This window comes from Alligator sinensis, unplaced genomic scaffold (genome assembly GCF_000455745.1).
Source record: "Alligator sinensis unplaced genomic scaffold, ASM45574v1 scaffold368_1, whole genome shotgun sequence".
NCBI lineage: Eukaryota > Metazoa > Chordata > Crocodylia > Alligatoridae > Alligator > Alligator sinensis.
In genome coordinates, this window is record NW_005842025.1 from 414,221 (window position 1) to 423,625 (window position 9,405).

Here is a 9,405-nt window from a genome sequence, read left to right on the forward strand (position 1 = left end):
CCCCCCCCCCAACCCCCTGGCCATCCAACTCTGCTCCCCATAGACTTAACTGCATCCAACTGCCAAGGCTGCTCCCACCACCCTGCATGGCTGTATGCTGGCCATGTGCATTTGCGCATGCACATGCATGTGATGCCCTCTGACTCCAATTGCCCTTCCCCTGCTACCACTAATGGAGCAGAGCAAAATCCTGGACATTGGTTCAGATTTCCAAAAACCATCCAGATGGAGATTGGAGGATCCAGAAAGAGGATATGTTTGGGAAAACCCAGTTGTATGGTAACCCTACAGTGCTTGCTCTGTGTGTCCTCCCAGGGTGGGAGGCTGTGGAGTGGGTGCATCTAGAGGCTGGAGCCCAGGGTCAGGTACACAGCATCCCAGCCTCTGTTTGTACCCCATGAATGCAAATGCCACAGTGAGACCGGCGGGCAGGGGGCTCACCTGGGGGTGTTGGCGAGAGCTGCTCTGCCAGCACAGACAGCTTCCCCTCCTGCAGCCAGTGGGCAGGGCCAGCAGGGCCCACACACAGTCCTGACCCTGCTGAAGGCAGCTTCTGTTGTGGGGCCACATGGAGCCAGGACAAGCAGTGGGATTGGGCCCAGGCGAGGGGGCTGGGTGGCAGTGGCCTCGGGGTGGAGACTGGGGCAGGGGTACCTGGCCTGTGGAGGCACTGCTACATTTCAGCCCAGGCCTGAAGGGGGCCTGCTGCTGGCTGCTAGGGGGCAGGCAGGGCTAGAGCTGGGGGCAGGGCAGCAGGTGACACAAAGGTGACTGCCAGGGCCAAGATGGTGTCCAGCACCTGGCTGTCCTCTTTTGTGTCTTCCACTGCCCTGGCCACCAGGACAGCCTGCAGCTCCAGGGCCTCCACGTGTCTTTCCTCCAGGGCCAGGAGCCTGACCTGGAACTCCTGGTCTACCCAGTCCCTCACCTCCTCACACTGGTCCCTTGCCTCCTTGCGGGCAATGTCCTCCACATGCCAGACTCTCCTCAGCTATGGTGACCAGCTGGGTCCAGTCCTGCATCTGCACTGCCAGAGCTGTCACATCAGCAGAGCCCCTGCCGAGGTTGGCTTGGTGGTAACCCTAATGGTGTATCCCAGCTGCCGTCTGGTGTCTCCCCCATGTGCAGCTGCAGATCCTACAGAGCCAGGAAAAAGAGGCTGTTTGCAAGAGTTTGCAATGTTTCTGAGATAAGATATTCTGTACCAGGGGCCTGTGTGTTGCCTGGCCTCAGATCAGGGGTCGTGCATTCATGGGTGCCCAGAGACCATGGTAAGTTGGCTGGGCAGGCCCTGGCCCAGGCAGCCAACCAGCCAAGCCCCACATCCCAACCCACCATGCCCTGCTGATTATGATAACCATGCTATCCCAGGTATACCTGAGACCCTGACACAGGGCACTGAGCTTCGATGGTGCAGAGGGCAAGCCCACCCTGCCCCACAACCTCCGCTACCACCAGGAGGGCTACCTGTGACTACACTACACATCCCTTCCCCCCACAGCTAAGAAGGACATCGCCACCGGCATTGACACATTCCTTGGCATAGGAGAGGCCTTGCCCACCTAGCTGTGTAGGCACAGGCTACTCAATAAAGTTTTGCACCGTCTCACACCTCCCTGCATTCTGTGGGGGGGGGCCTCCAGGGTCCAGGGGGAGCACGGATGGGCTAGGCAGGGAGGGTCCTAACCCCAGTGCGGGGCTTATCAGGTGGGCCTGGCAGGCATGCCCAGTGGCCCGAGTCAATCCCCACTAGCAAAGAGGATGTGCAACTCCCGGTGGTGTCCTGGGGTGCAGGGGTGTGGTATCTGGCTGCCTGGGAAGGGGCCCCCTCCAGAGAGGAGCTGGAGCTGCTGGCAGGTGGTGGTACCATGGCCGGCCTGGCCTCCTGGGCAGGGCTGAGCACCTGGAGCTGGTGGGGCAGGTGCTGGCCCAGGCTTCCAGAACTGCTGGAGGAGGCCAAGGGCATGAGCACAGTAGGACAGGATCCTAGTGGGCTGAGGGGCCCTCCCCTGGTGATGCATCATCGTGGATGCCAGGCTGCAGCAGAGGCTCAGGCAGGCCAGACCACCTGTGCTTGAGTAGACAGCAAGGCTTTGGCAAAGGGTCCCAGGGCATGAGAATGTCATCCAGCTGCCACATAAAGGGCATGAACTTGTGGTCAGTGACAGTAACCTACTGTGCCCACAAGGCCTTGACCTTTATGCAGTACTGGCGCACCAACTGAGACCCAGGTGGCCCTGGGTATTACTGAGCCATTGCCTGCAGCACCCAGTGCAGCAATACCAGGGGCTGGCCTGGGGCCTCTGCAAGGACATGCAGTGGCTAGAGGCTGGCTGCAGATGTCCCAGAGCCCTGGTGCCCCCACAGGCTTTTAAGGACCCAGACAAAGAGCCACCCCAGCCATCGGACTAGAGAAGCTCCCAACCCTGGGGTCCTGGGGCTGGACTGCAGGTGGCCTCCTGGTTGTGGGGCTGATCAGGAGCAAATTCGCTCCCGGTCATTGTCTACACATTTGTTACTGCACAGTAACCAGTTGTAAGTAAATGTGCTACTTGTATTTACAGGGAGCAAATTTACTCCCAATGAAAGCAAATTACTGCTCAGTAAGTGTCTGCATGTATAGATGGTGACACTTACTGTGCAGTAATGTGCTCTAATGTGCTCAATGAGATTCAATCCTGTTATTTTACTCTGCAAAGCTACAAATCTTTTAACCACTGTTGATACAAAGGACCAGTTCATCTCTCCTAGGCAGCGAAGGGGAGAAGTGGAGAAGTTTGTGGTAAAGATAGGTTCATGTCCTCTTGGTACAAGGATAAATGAGATATAGAGATTGGATTCATACACCCTCCATCCCATGGATGCAAGAAACACAGAAGAGGGGCAGGCACATCTCTCTTTGACTTGAAAGGCTGAAACCAGTGCCACAGAGTTGTTCCTCTGTCTCTGCCTACATGTCATAGTTTGCTGTTGATGCCATATGAGTGTGCACTTGGAGACAAACCTTGGATAATTTGCACAGTAGCCTACAATGGAAAGTTATAGCCTTCCTGTGAAATGACATGGCAGAAAGCTGTTAAGAAACACCACCCATTTTCCTAAGGCTGGCAGGCTGTCTTTCCCCAGCGTTAAGTAGCTCTACTCACCCTGAATAAGCTGCCACATGGATTGAAAATAAACTTTTCAATTCTACTTGGCATTCTGAGTTTCCTGCTGGTGGGTCTGCCTGGCTGGAAAAATGGCATCTTTTGTAACACTAGCACAGCTGGTGCAGCAGCTGTGTCCAAAAACTGTACATTCAAATTGCAGGAAAATATGTTACAGAGCCTCCTTGTGGGAAGAGAAAGTACAATAGCCATTACACCTTGGCCTAGTTTCTCCCACACGGGGAAAACATTAACCAATGTGTATATACTTATGACCTAATTCTTGCTTGTTGTTTGCACTATTGAGACTATTTAGGTCCTGATCCTGTACTGAGATCAGCAAAGAATTTGTCTTTTAGCATCTACAAAGGAGCTTGCAAGATTTTAATTACATACCACTGCACTCCTTTAAAGCAGATCAGTGTTACTAGCTGCATCTACACAAGATGCTGACTGCACAGTAGCTCGTTACTACTGCACAGTAGTGTTGCATGGCACAAAGCATCATGTAATACTACTGCACAGTAGTAATGAGTGAGCGTCACCTAAAAGCTGCTCAGCGATGCTACTGTGCAGTAACTCCTGGCACTGCACAGTCATTTAGTACTTGTGTATACAAGTACTAAATGACTGCGCAGTAACAACTATGCAGTCAGCTTCTTGTGTAGACATGGCCACTGTCCTCACTTTTACTGGTGGTAAAACTGATTTGGGGAAATTAAGTGACTTAGTGAATAGGCACAACTAGAATTAGAATATGGAGATCTGAAGCTCCAGCTTAGTGTGCAGTCTGCTCGACCACTCTGGTTCTCTTAGGCTACAAACAAATGCTGCATTTATCCTGAGACAAAGTGCAAGTATTCAAATGTCTTTGTCTGTTGTCCTAGAAAAAATTCTAAGAAGTTTCATGGGAGAAGAAACTGCTAACAGTTTATTCTTGGGACATTGCAAAATCTCTCTGAATGGCTATCCCAGGACTGCATAACTGAATTAAGGGCAGAAAATGGCAGTGCATTCAGCCACTCATTAACCCCTGATTAAGAGGGAATATCCCAGGATATTTCTGTTCCAGGACAAACACAGGCATGATATGTCCAGGGACAAGTGCAACATCGATTTCCAGTCTTAATGTGATATTATTTCCATGAGTAATTCAGGCTTCTAAAGCATGAAACCCTTTAAGCCAGTGTAGATGAATTGTGCATTGGGAGCTGTTCTAGATCTAGTAAGCAAGGAGTTAACTGCTTCCATGTTAAAATCCTACACCTCAGCTCAGGAGCCGGTTGGAATTAAAGAGGCAAGGCACTTGCCTTAGGATGTAGATTGCTGCTCTCCTGTTAGTTAATGAATAGGTAATTAGCAAGGTGTGCTAGTTGCAACAGAACTCCTTATAAAGAACGTGGCTGATTTAGCTGGTATATATTACACCTGACTTAAGAAACTACACCTGAGTTCAGAGTTCCCTCCAGCCTGGCCAGCCAAGGGAAGTTTTAAACACAGCTCCCTTCTTTGAAAAGACAGGGCAAGTCTCTAGAATGGAGTGGTAAGGCTGGCTTTGTTTCAGCTTAACTGGTTTTTCCTGTATTTGTGTAAAAGCCTTTACTGGTTGCTGTCAGGCAGCAGCTGCAGGTGTTTGCTGCTTGCAGGATACTTAGTGAATCAAGCAGTTCTCCGACCAGTTTCTGTAGCGCCTATGTTCTACCTGACATTTTTTTTTTGCCTGTGATCTTCAATGTTTAAGAGTCTTCACTGTGGGTGTAACTATATTAACTAGGTCACTACTATCCTAGAGTGCTTCCAGGGCTCTAATTTAGTGAAATTGCACTACTGAAGACCTCCAGAAACGGGCAAGTTCCTCTCCCAGGAGTCCACTTAAACATATGGCTAAGATTTCTAGTACAATCTTGATTGACTTTGACTGACTATTATGTGGCCCATTTTTACTGTATCCTTTGCCACCTTTCTGGGGTATCATTGAGTCAGTGCCCCAGGCTGGTGCTGAAGGATCATTATGCTTTTCATGGTAAGGTGGACAGAGCGACTACTAAAGGTCATTCATTTCTCCCAGCACTTTTTACAAGATAAACAGACTTTTATATTCTAGCCATAATCCATCACTGCTTATTACAGTCTGCTTCCTTAGGAGTGTCCCTTCAGGCTCAGTTAGAGGTGTATTTGTTCATTTTTCTCTTATATTCTTTCAAATGGTGAACGTGAGTCAATAAATAGCTTCCATGTTTCACACCAGAAGCAACCATGTTTCAGTAATGGATGAAGTGAGTCTTGTGAGTATTTGATTAAAAAATCTGGGATTCTTTTTCTGTAAACCTTTATGTCTATATCAGTTACAATTCCAGAAAAGGCGCAATTCATAAATGTGCTTTCTCATCGTACCCTTTTTTTAAATTTAGACTTCTCACTTGGTAAAACAACTTATCAGCTTCCTACACATGGAGATGCATATGTAGGGAACTCTACAATCTATGCCATGTTTTGTGGGTGTATTACCATAGCCCCCTGCACATTTAGAGATACTAGAGGAGTCTGCTGTTATCTGCCTTTTCAGCTCTGAATTGCCCATGGCTGTATAGAATATGGATGAACAAGTGTTGCACGGCAAAGTCAACATAACTCTGATTTTCTTACCAGTTAGGCCTTTGGAGAAAAGACTCAGGAGTGTGCTGTCAAGATTGTCTCCACCTTGGCTAGCAACAGGTACTGAATATAAGACCACCAAAGCCAAAATCATCAATCTCTACAGCTTAAGCTAAATAGCTGAGTTGTTAAAGACTGGTATCCTCTGTGAAAGGACATAAAGGGGAAGCATGTACATACACTGACTAATGTGATACAATTACAGCAAGAGACTGGTAGTAAATACAGTAAAGTTTCTTCTGTTTCCATTCAATGGCTTGGGCTTTTTGTACAAATTTGAGCCTTCGCAGTCTCCCAGATCTTATAGCTTAAAGATATGCCAAAGACAAAGACGGCTCATGAGACCTCTAGATTTTCTCTGCAGGTACCCCAATACAATCATGCAATTATTAAATGTATTATGACAATATATCCTGTTTAGTGTACTGGCACATCTTATAGAAATTCATTATATTTTGTTCAATGAAGACATACTTCACCAGAAAAATGAATTAAAAAACCCCACCTTTCAGAAGATCTTAATTCTGAAAGAAACACAATCATTTTGGGACAAGGCATTACTGTCCAGAAACAATCAGGTGGGTGCTGTTTACCATTGAACATCAGAAATAGATTAAAGTAGAAGCAAACAAGTTTTCCAGAAAGGTCCATTCCCTTCCCCATGGGAAAATAATCAATAATCAATATACAATGAAGAGTGTTAAGGCCTCTTGTTTCTCCTTGTTTCTGTCTGTTTCACAGTATATCTTGTGGGGTTTTGTCCCAACCATTCTCAGATGACTCCAATGTCAAGACTCCCACCACTTCCATGAGGACATTATGCCACTGATTTGTGTATCCCATGTTTAGAGGTCTTCTAAGTAGCCAAACACTTCCCAAGTATTTTAAATAGAAACGCCCGCCCCTCTCTTTCTTTTCTTCCTTGGCATGTTAGAAAAGGAGTCTGATGAATTTGTAGGACTGCATATGCATGCCTGTAGAAGCTAGTGAGGGAACACACCACTAAAGAAATGAGTCTGACATTTAATTCTGAGAGTGATGAGGCCTGTAGTTATTCCTATAACTCCTGGGGCCAGAACCTGTAAGAATTGGGTCCTTCATTCATAGATTTCATAGATTTTTAGGGTTCAAAGGGACCTCAGTAGATCATTGAGTCTGACCCTCTGCCCTGAGCAGGAAAGAGCACTGGGATCAGATGACCCCAGCCAGGTGCTTGTCCAGTCTCCTCTTAAAGGCCTTCAGGGTAGGGGAGAGCACCACCTACCTTGGAAGCCCATTCAGATTCTGGTAACCCTTACCATAAAGAAGTCCGTCTTGATGTCCAACCTAAATCTGCTCCCTGTCACTTTGTGGCCATTGTTTCTAGATACCCCAAGGGGCACTCTGGTAAGTGAGCTTTTACTTCTTGTCACGTGGAATATAGCTGTAGAAGGACAGCATGGTCACTAAAGGAGAGCTACCTAGAGCACTTTGAATATTACAGTAGAGACCTTCAGCTAGACTTTGTTCACTGGGCAGTGACTGTAGAAAGCAGTGCATGGGAAAGATGTTCATAGAAGGTGGCCAAAGGGACAGACTTCAACTATCTCTGAATTTGAGGCTTTATGTCTAGACATGGCTTGCAATAGCCACACTTGAAGGTGAGGAACATATGGACCTATAGCCAGGTCTGTCTTATAGGATAGTCATTATTACCTGACCAGTCATAGGGGGAACACAGGAAGGTAGGACTGGAAAGGGCATCTTTAGCTGAGTTCAGTATCCAACGGATCAAATGTTGGGGTTATTTGCTAGCAAGCTATTTGATAACCAATAGTACCATGAAATCTGAAAGGAATGCACAGCTGAGGACACATATGACAACCCAAGGGAAGGTGCATTACAACAGGGGGGATGCCACAGAGCTGACAAGCTCTTTGTAGCACTCCCTTCTCCCTCCCAGGATGGTTGCATTCAGAATGGTTTCAGCTTTAGTTAGGCAGTAAGGAAGCTGAGAGACGCTGCTGTTTATAGTTGACGTGAAGAGATGGAATTGGATATCATCTGGGTAATGGCGGCACTTCAAGCTACAGTATCTCATCAGCTCCATGTAGACATTGAATGTTGTAAGGTGGGGACTAGGCTCCAGAATGGAAGGCTTTGGAAACAGAGCATTAGTTCCCTGTCTCAGACTCTGGGTTTGGTCTCTGAGGAGAAATCTAAAGCATTTCATAGCTTTATCATCTATTCCTACAGCTACTTGGAACAGTGCAAAAGTGTTTTGTAACACTACCTACAAGCTCTAGAAAGAGGCTCAGAATAATGAGGCTGGAGGTATGGACCTGTCCACAGATAGAAAGATGTTATCTATGAAAGCGGCTAGGAGTGCCTTAGTCTGAAGTCAGAATGAGAGGAATCCAGGATAATGTCAATTGGCCTTAGAAACTGGGGGGAGGGAAGTGTGAAGAACTGTTTCTTGTTGCTGCTGGCTTCTTGTGTTGTCCCTTAACCCACCCATCCTCATATGGATCTTGACTTTGAATACATGAATTGAAAGGGCTGGGATTTGGACACCTTCTCTTAACTGCATTTTCCAAACTACAGGTATGCCAGGAAGCCCCCTGGTGGCATCAGCAGTCTAACTTTGGATCAATCATTCACAAATTGTCACGGCTCTGCCATTCAGAGCCAAGGTGGACTCTGTCATATGGACAAAGTACAGGCAATTTTGTATAACTGTAAATTTTGCTGAGTCCGATTAGTCCTACTGGGGGCAAAGTCCAAACAGCTGGCCTCATCCCGTAATGCCAAAGGAAGAAATGCTTTATGAGGCAAGTCATGTTTGCAGCAACTAAAGAAACCAACCCTCTACTGCATGCAACCACCCAAGAACAAGAGACCACATCACAGATACCTAGGGGGATCATTTGACTTGCTACCAGCCTTGCCTGCTCCTTTTATGCCACGTGCATATATACATGCCGTGTATGTCTTTGTACTGATGCATATAGGTGTGGGCACATGCACACGCATGCATGCACACAGAGATGCATTTACATAAACGCATGTGCACAAACCTGCATGCATGGGCACACACAGACACACTTTTTTTTTAAATTCTCTATTCCTTTCTCCCTGTGTTTAACAGTCAGGTGCGTTTCCTGAAGCCTGCAGCTCCCAGCCTGCCCTTCCAACTGGAGACTCGTGGTCCAGGTAGAGCACTTGATGGCACACCCCGTGGGCCGCAGCTCACGGGGTGAGCTGGGGGATGGCTGAGACAGGATCGTCAGCTACGGCGCCCCGCCCCAGCCTCTGGCCAAGTGCCCCCGTGCAAGGCGCGAAGACGCCGCCGTGCTGAGCGGGGCAGTGAGGGGAGAGGTCTCAATCCCAGAGGGAGACCTCGGAGCGTGAAATCAGCGCCGGGGCGGCGCCGGGAAGAGGCGGGGCAGCCCGGGCTCACGTCAGCCCCGGGACAGGGAAAGCGCCCGTGCCGCGCTTTTCCCCTTTAAGGCCCCGGTTCGAACCCCTCTCACCCCAGCGGCCCCCGCTCAGCGTCCCCCAGCTCCCCGCTGATTGGCCTACGGCCCCCTTCCCTCCCCACTCCGACCGACGCGGCCTCTGTGAT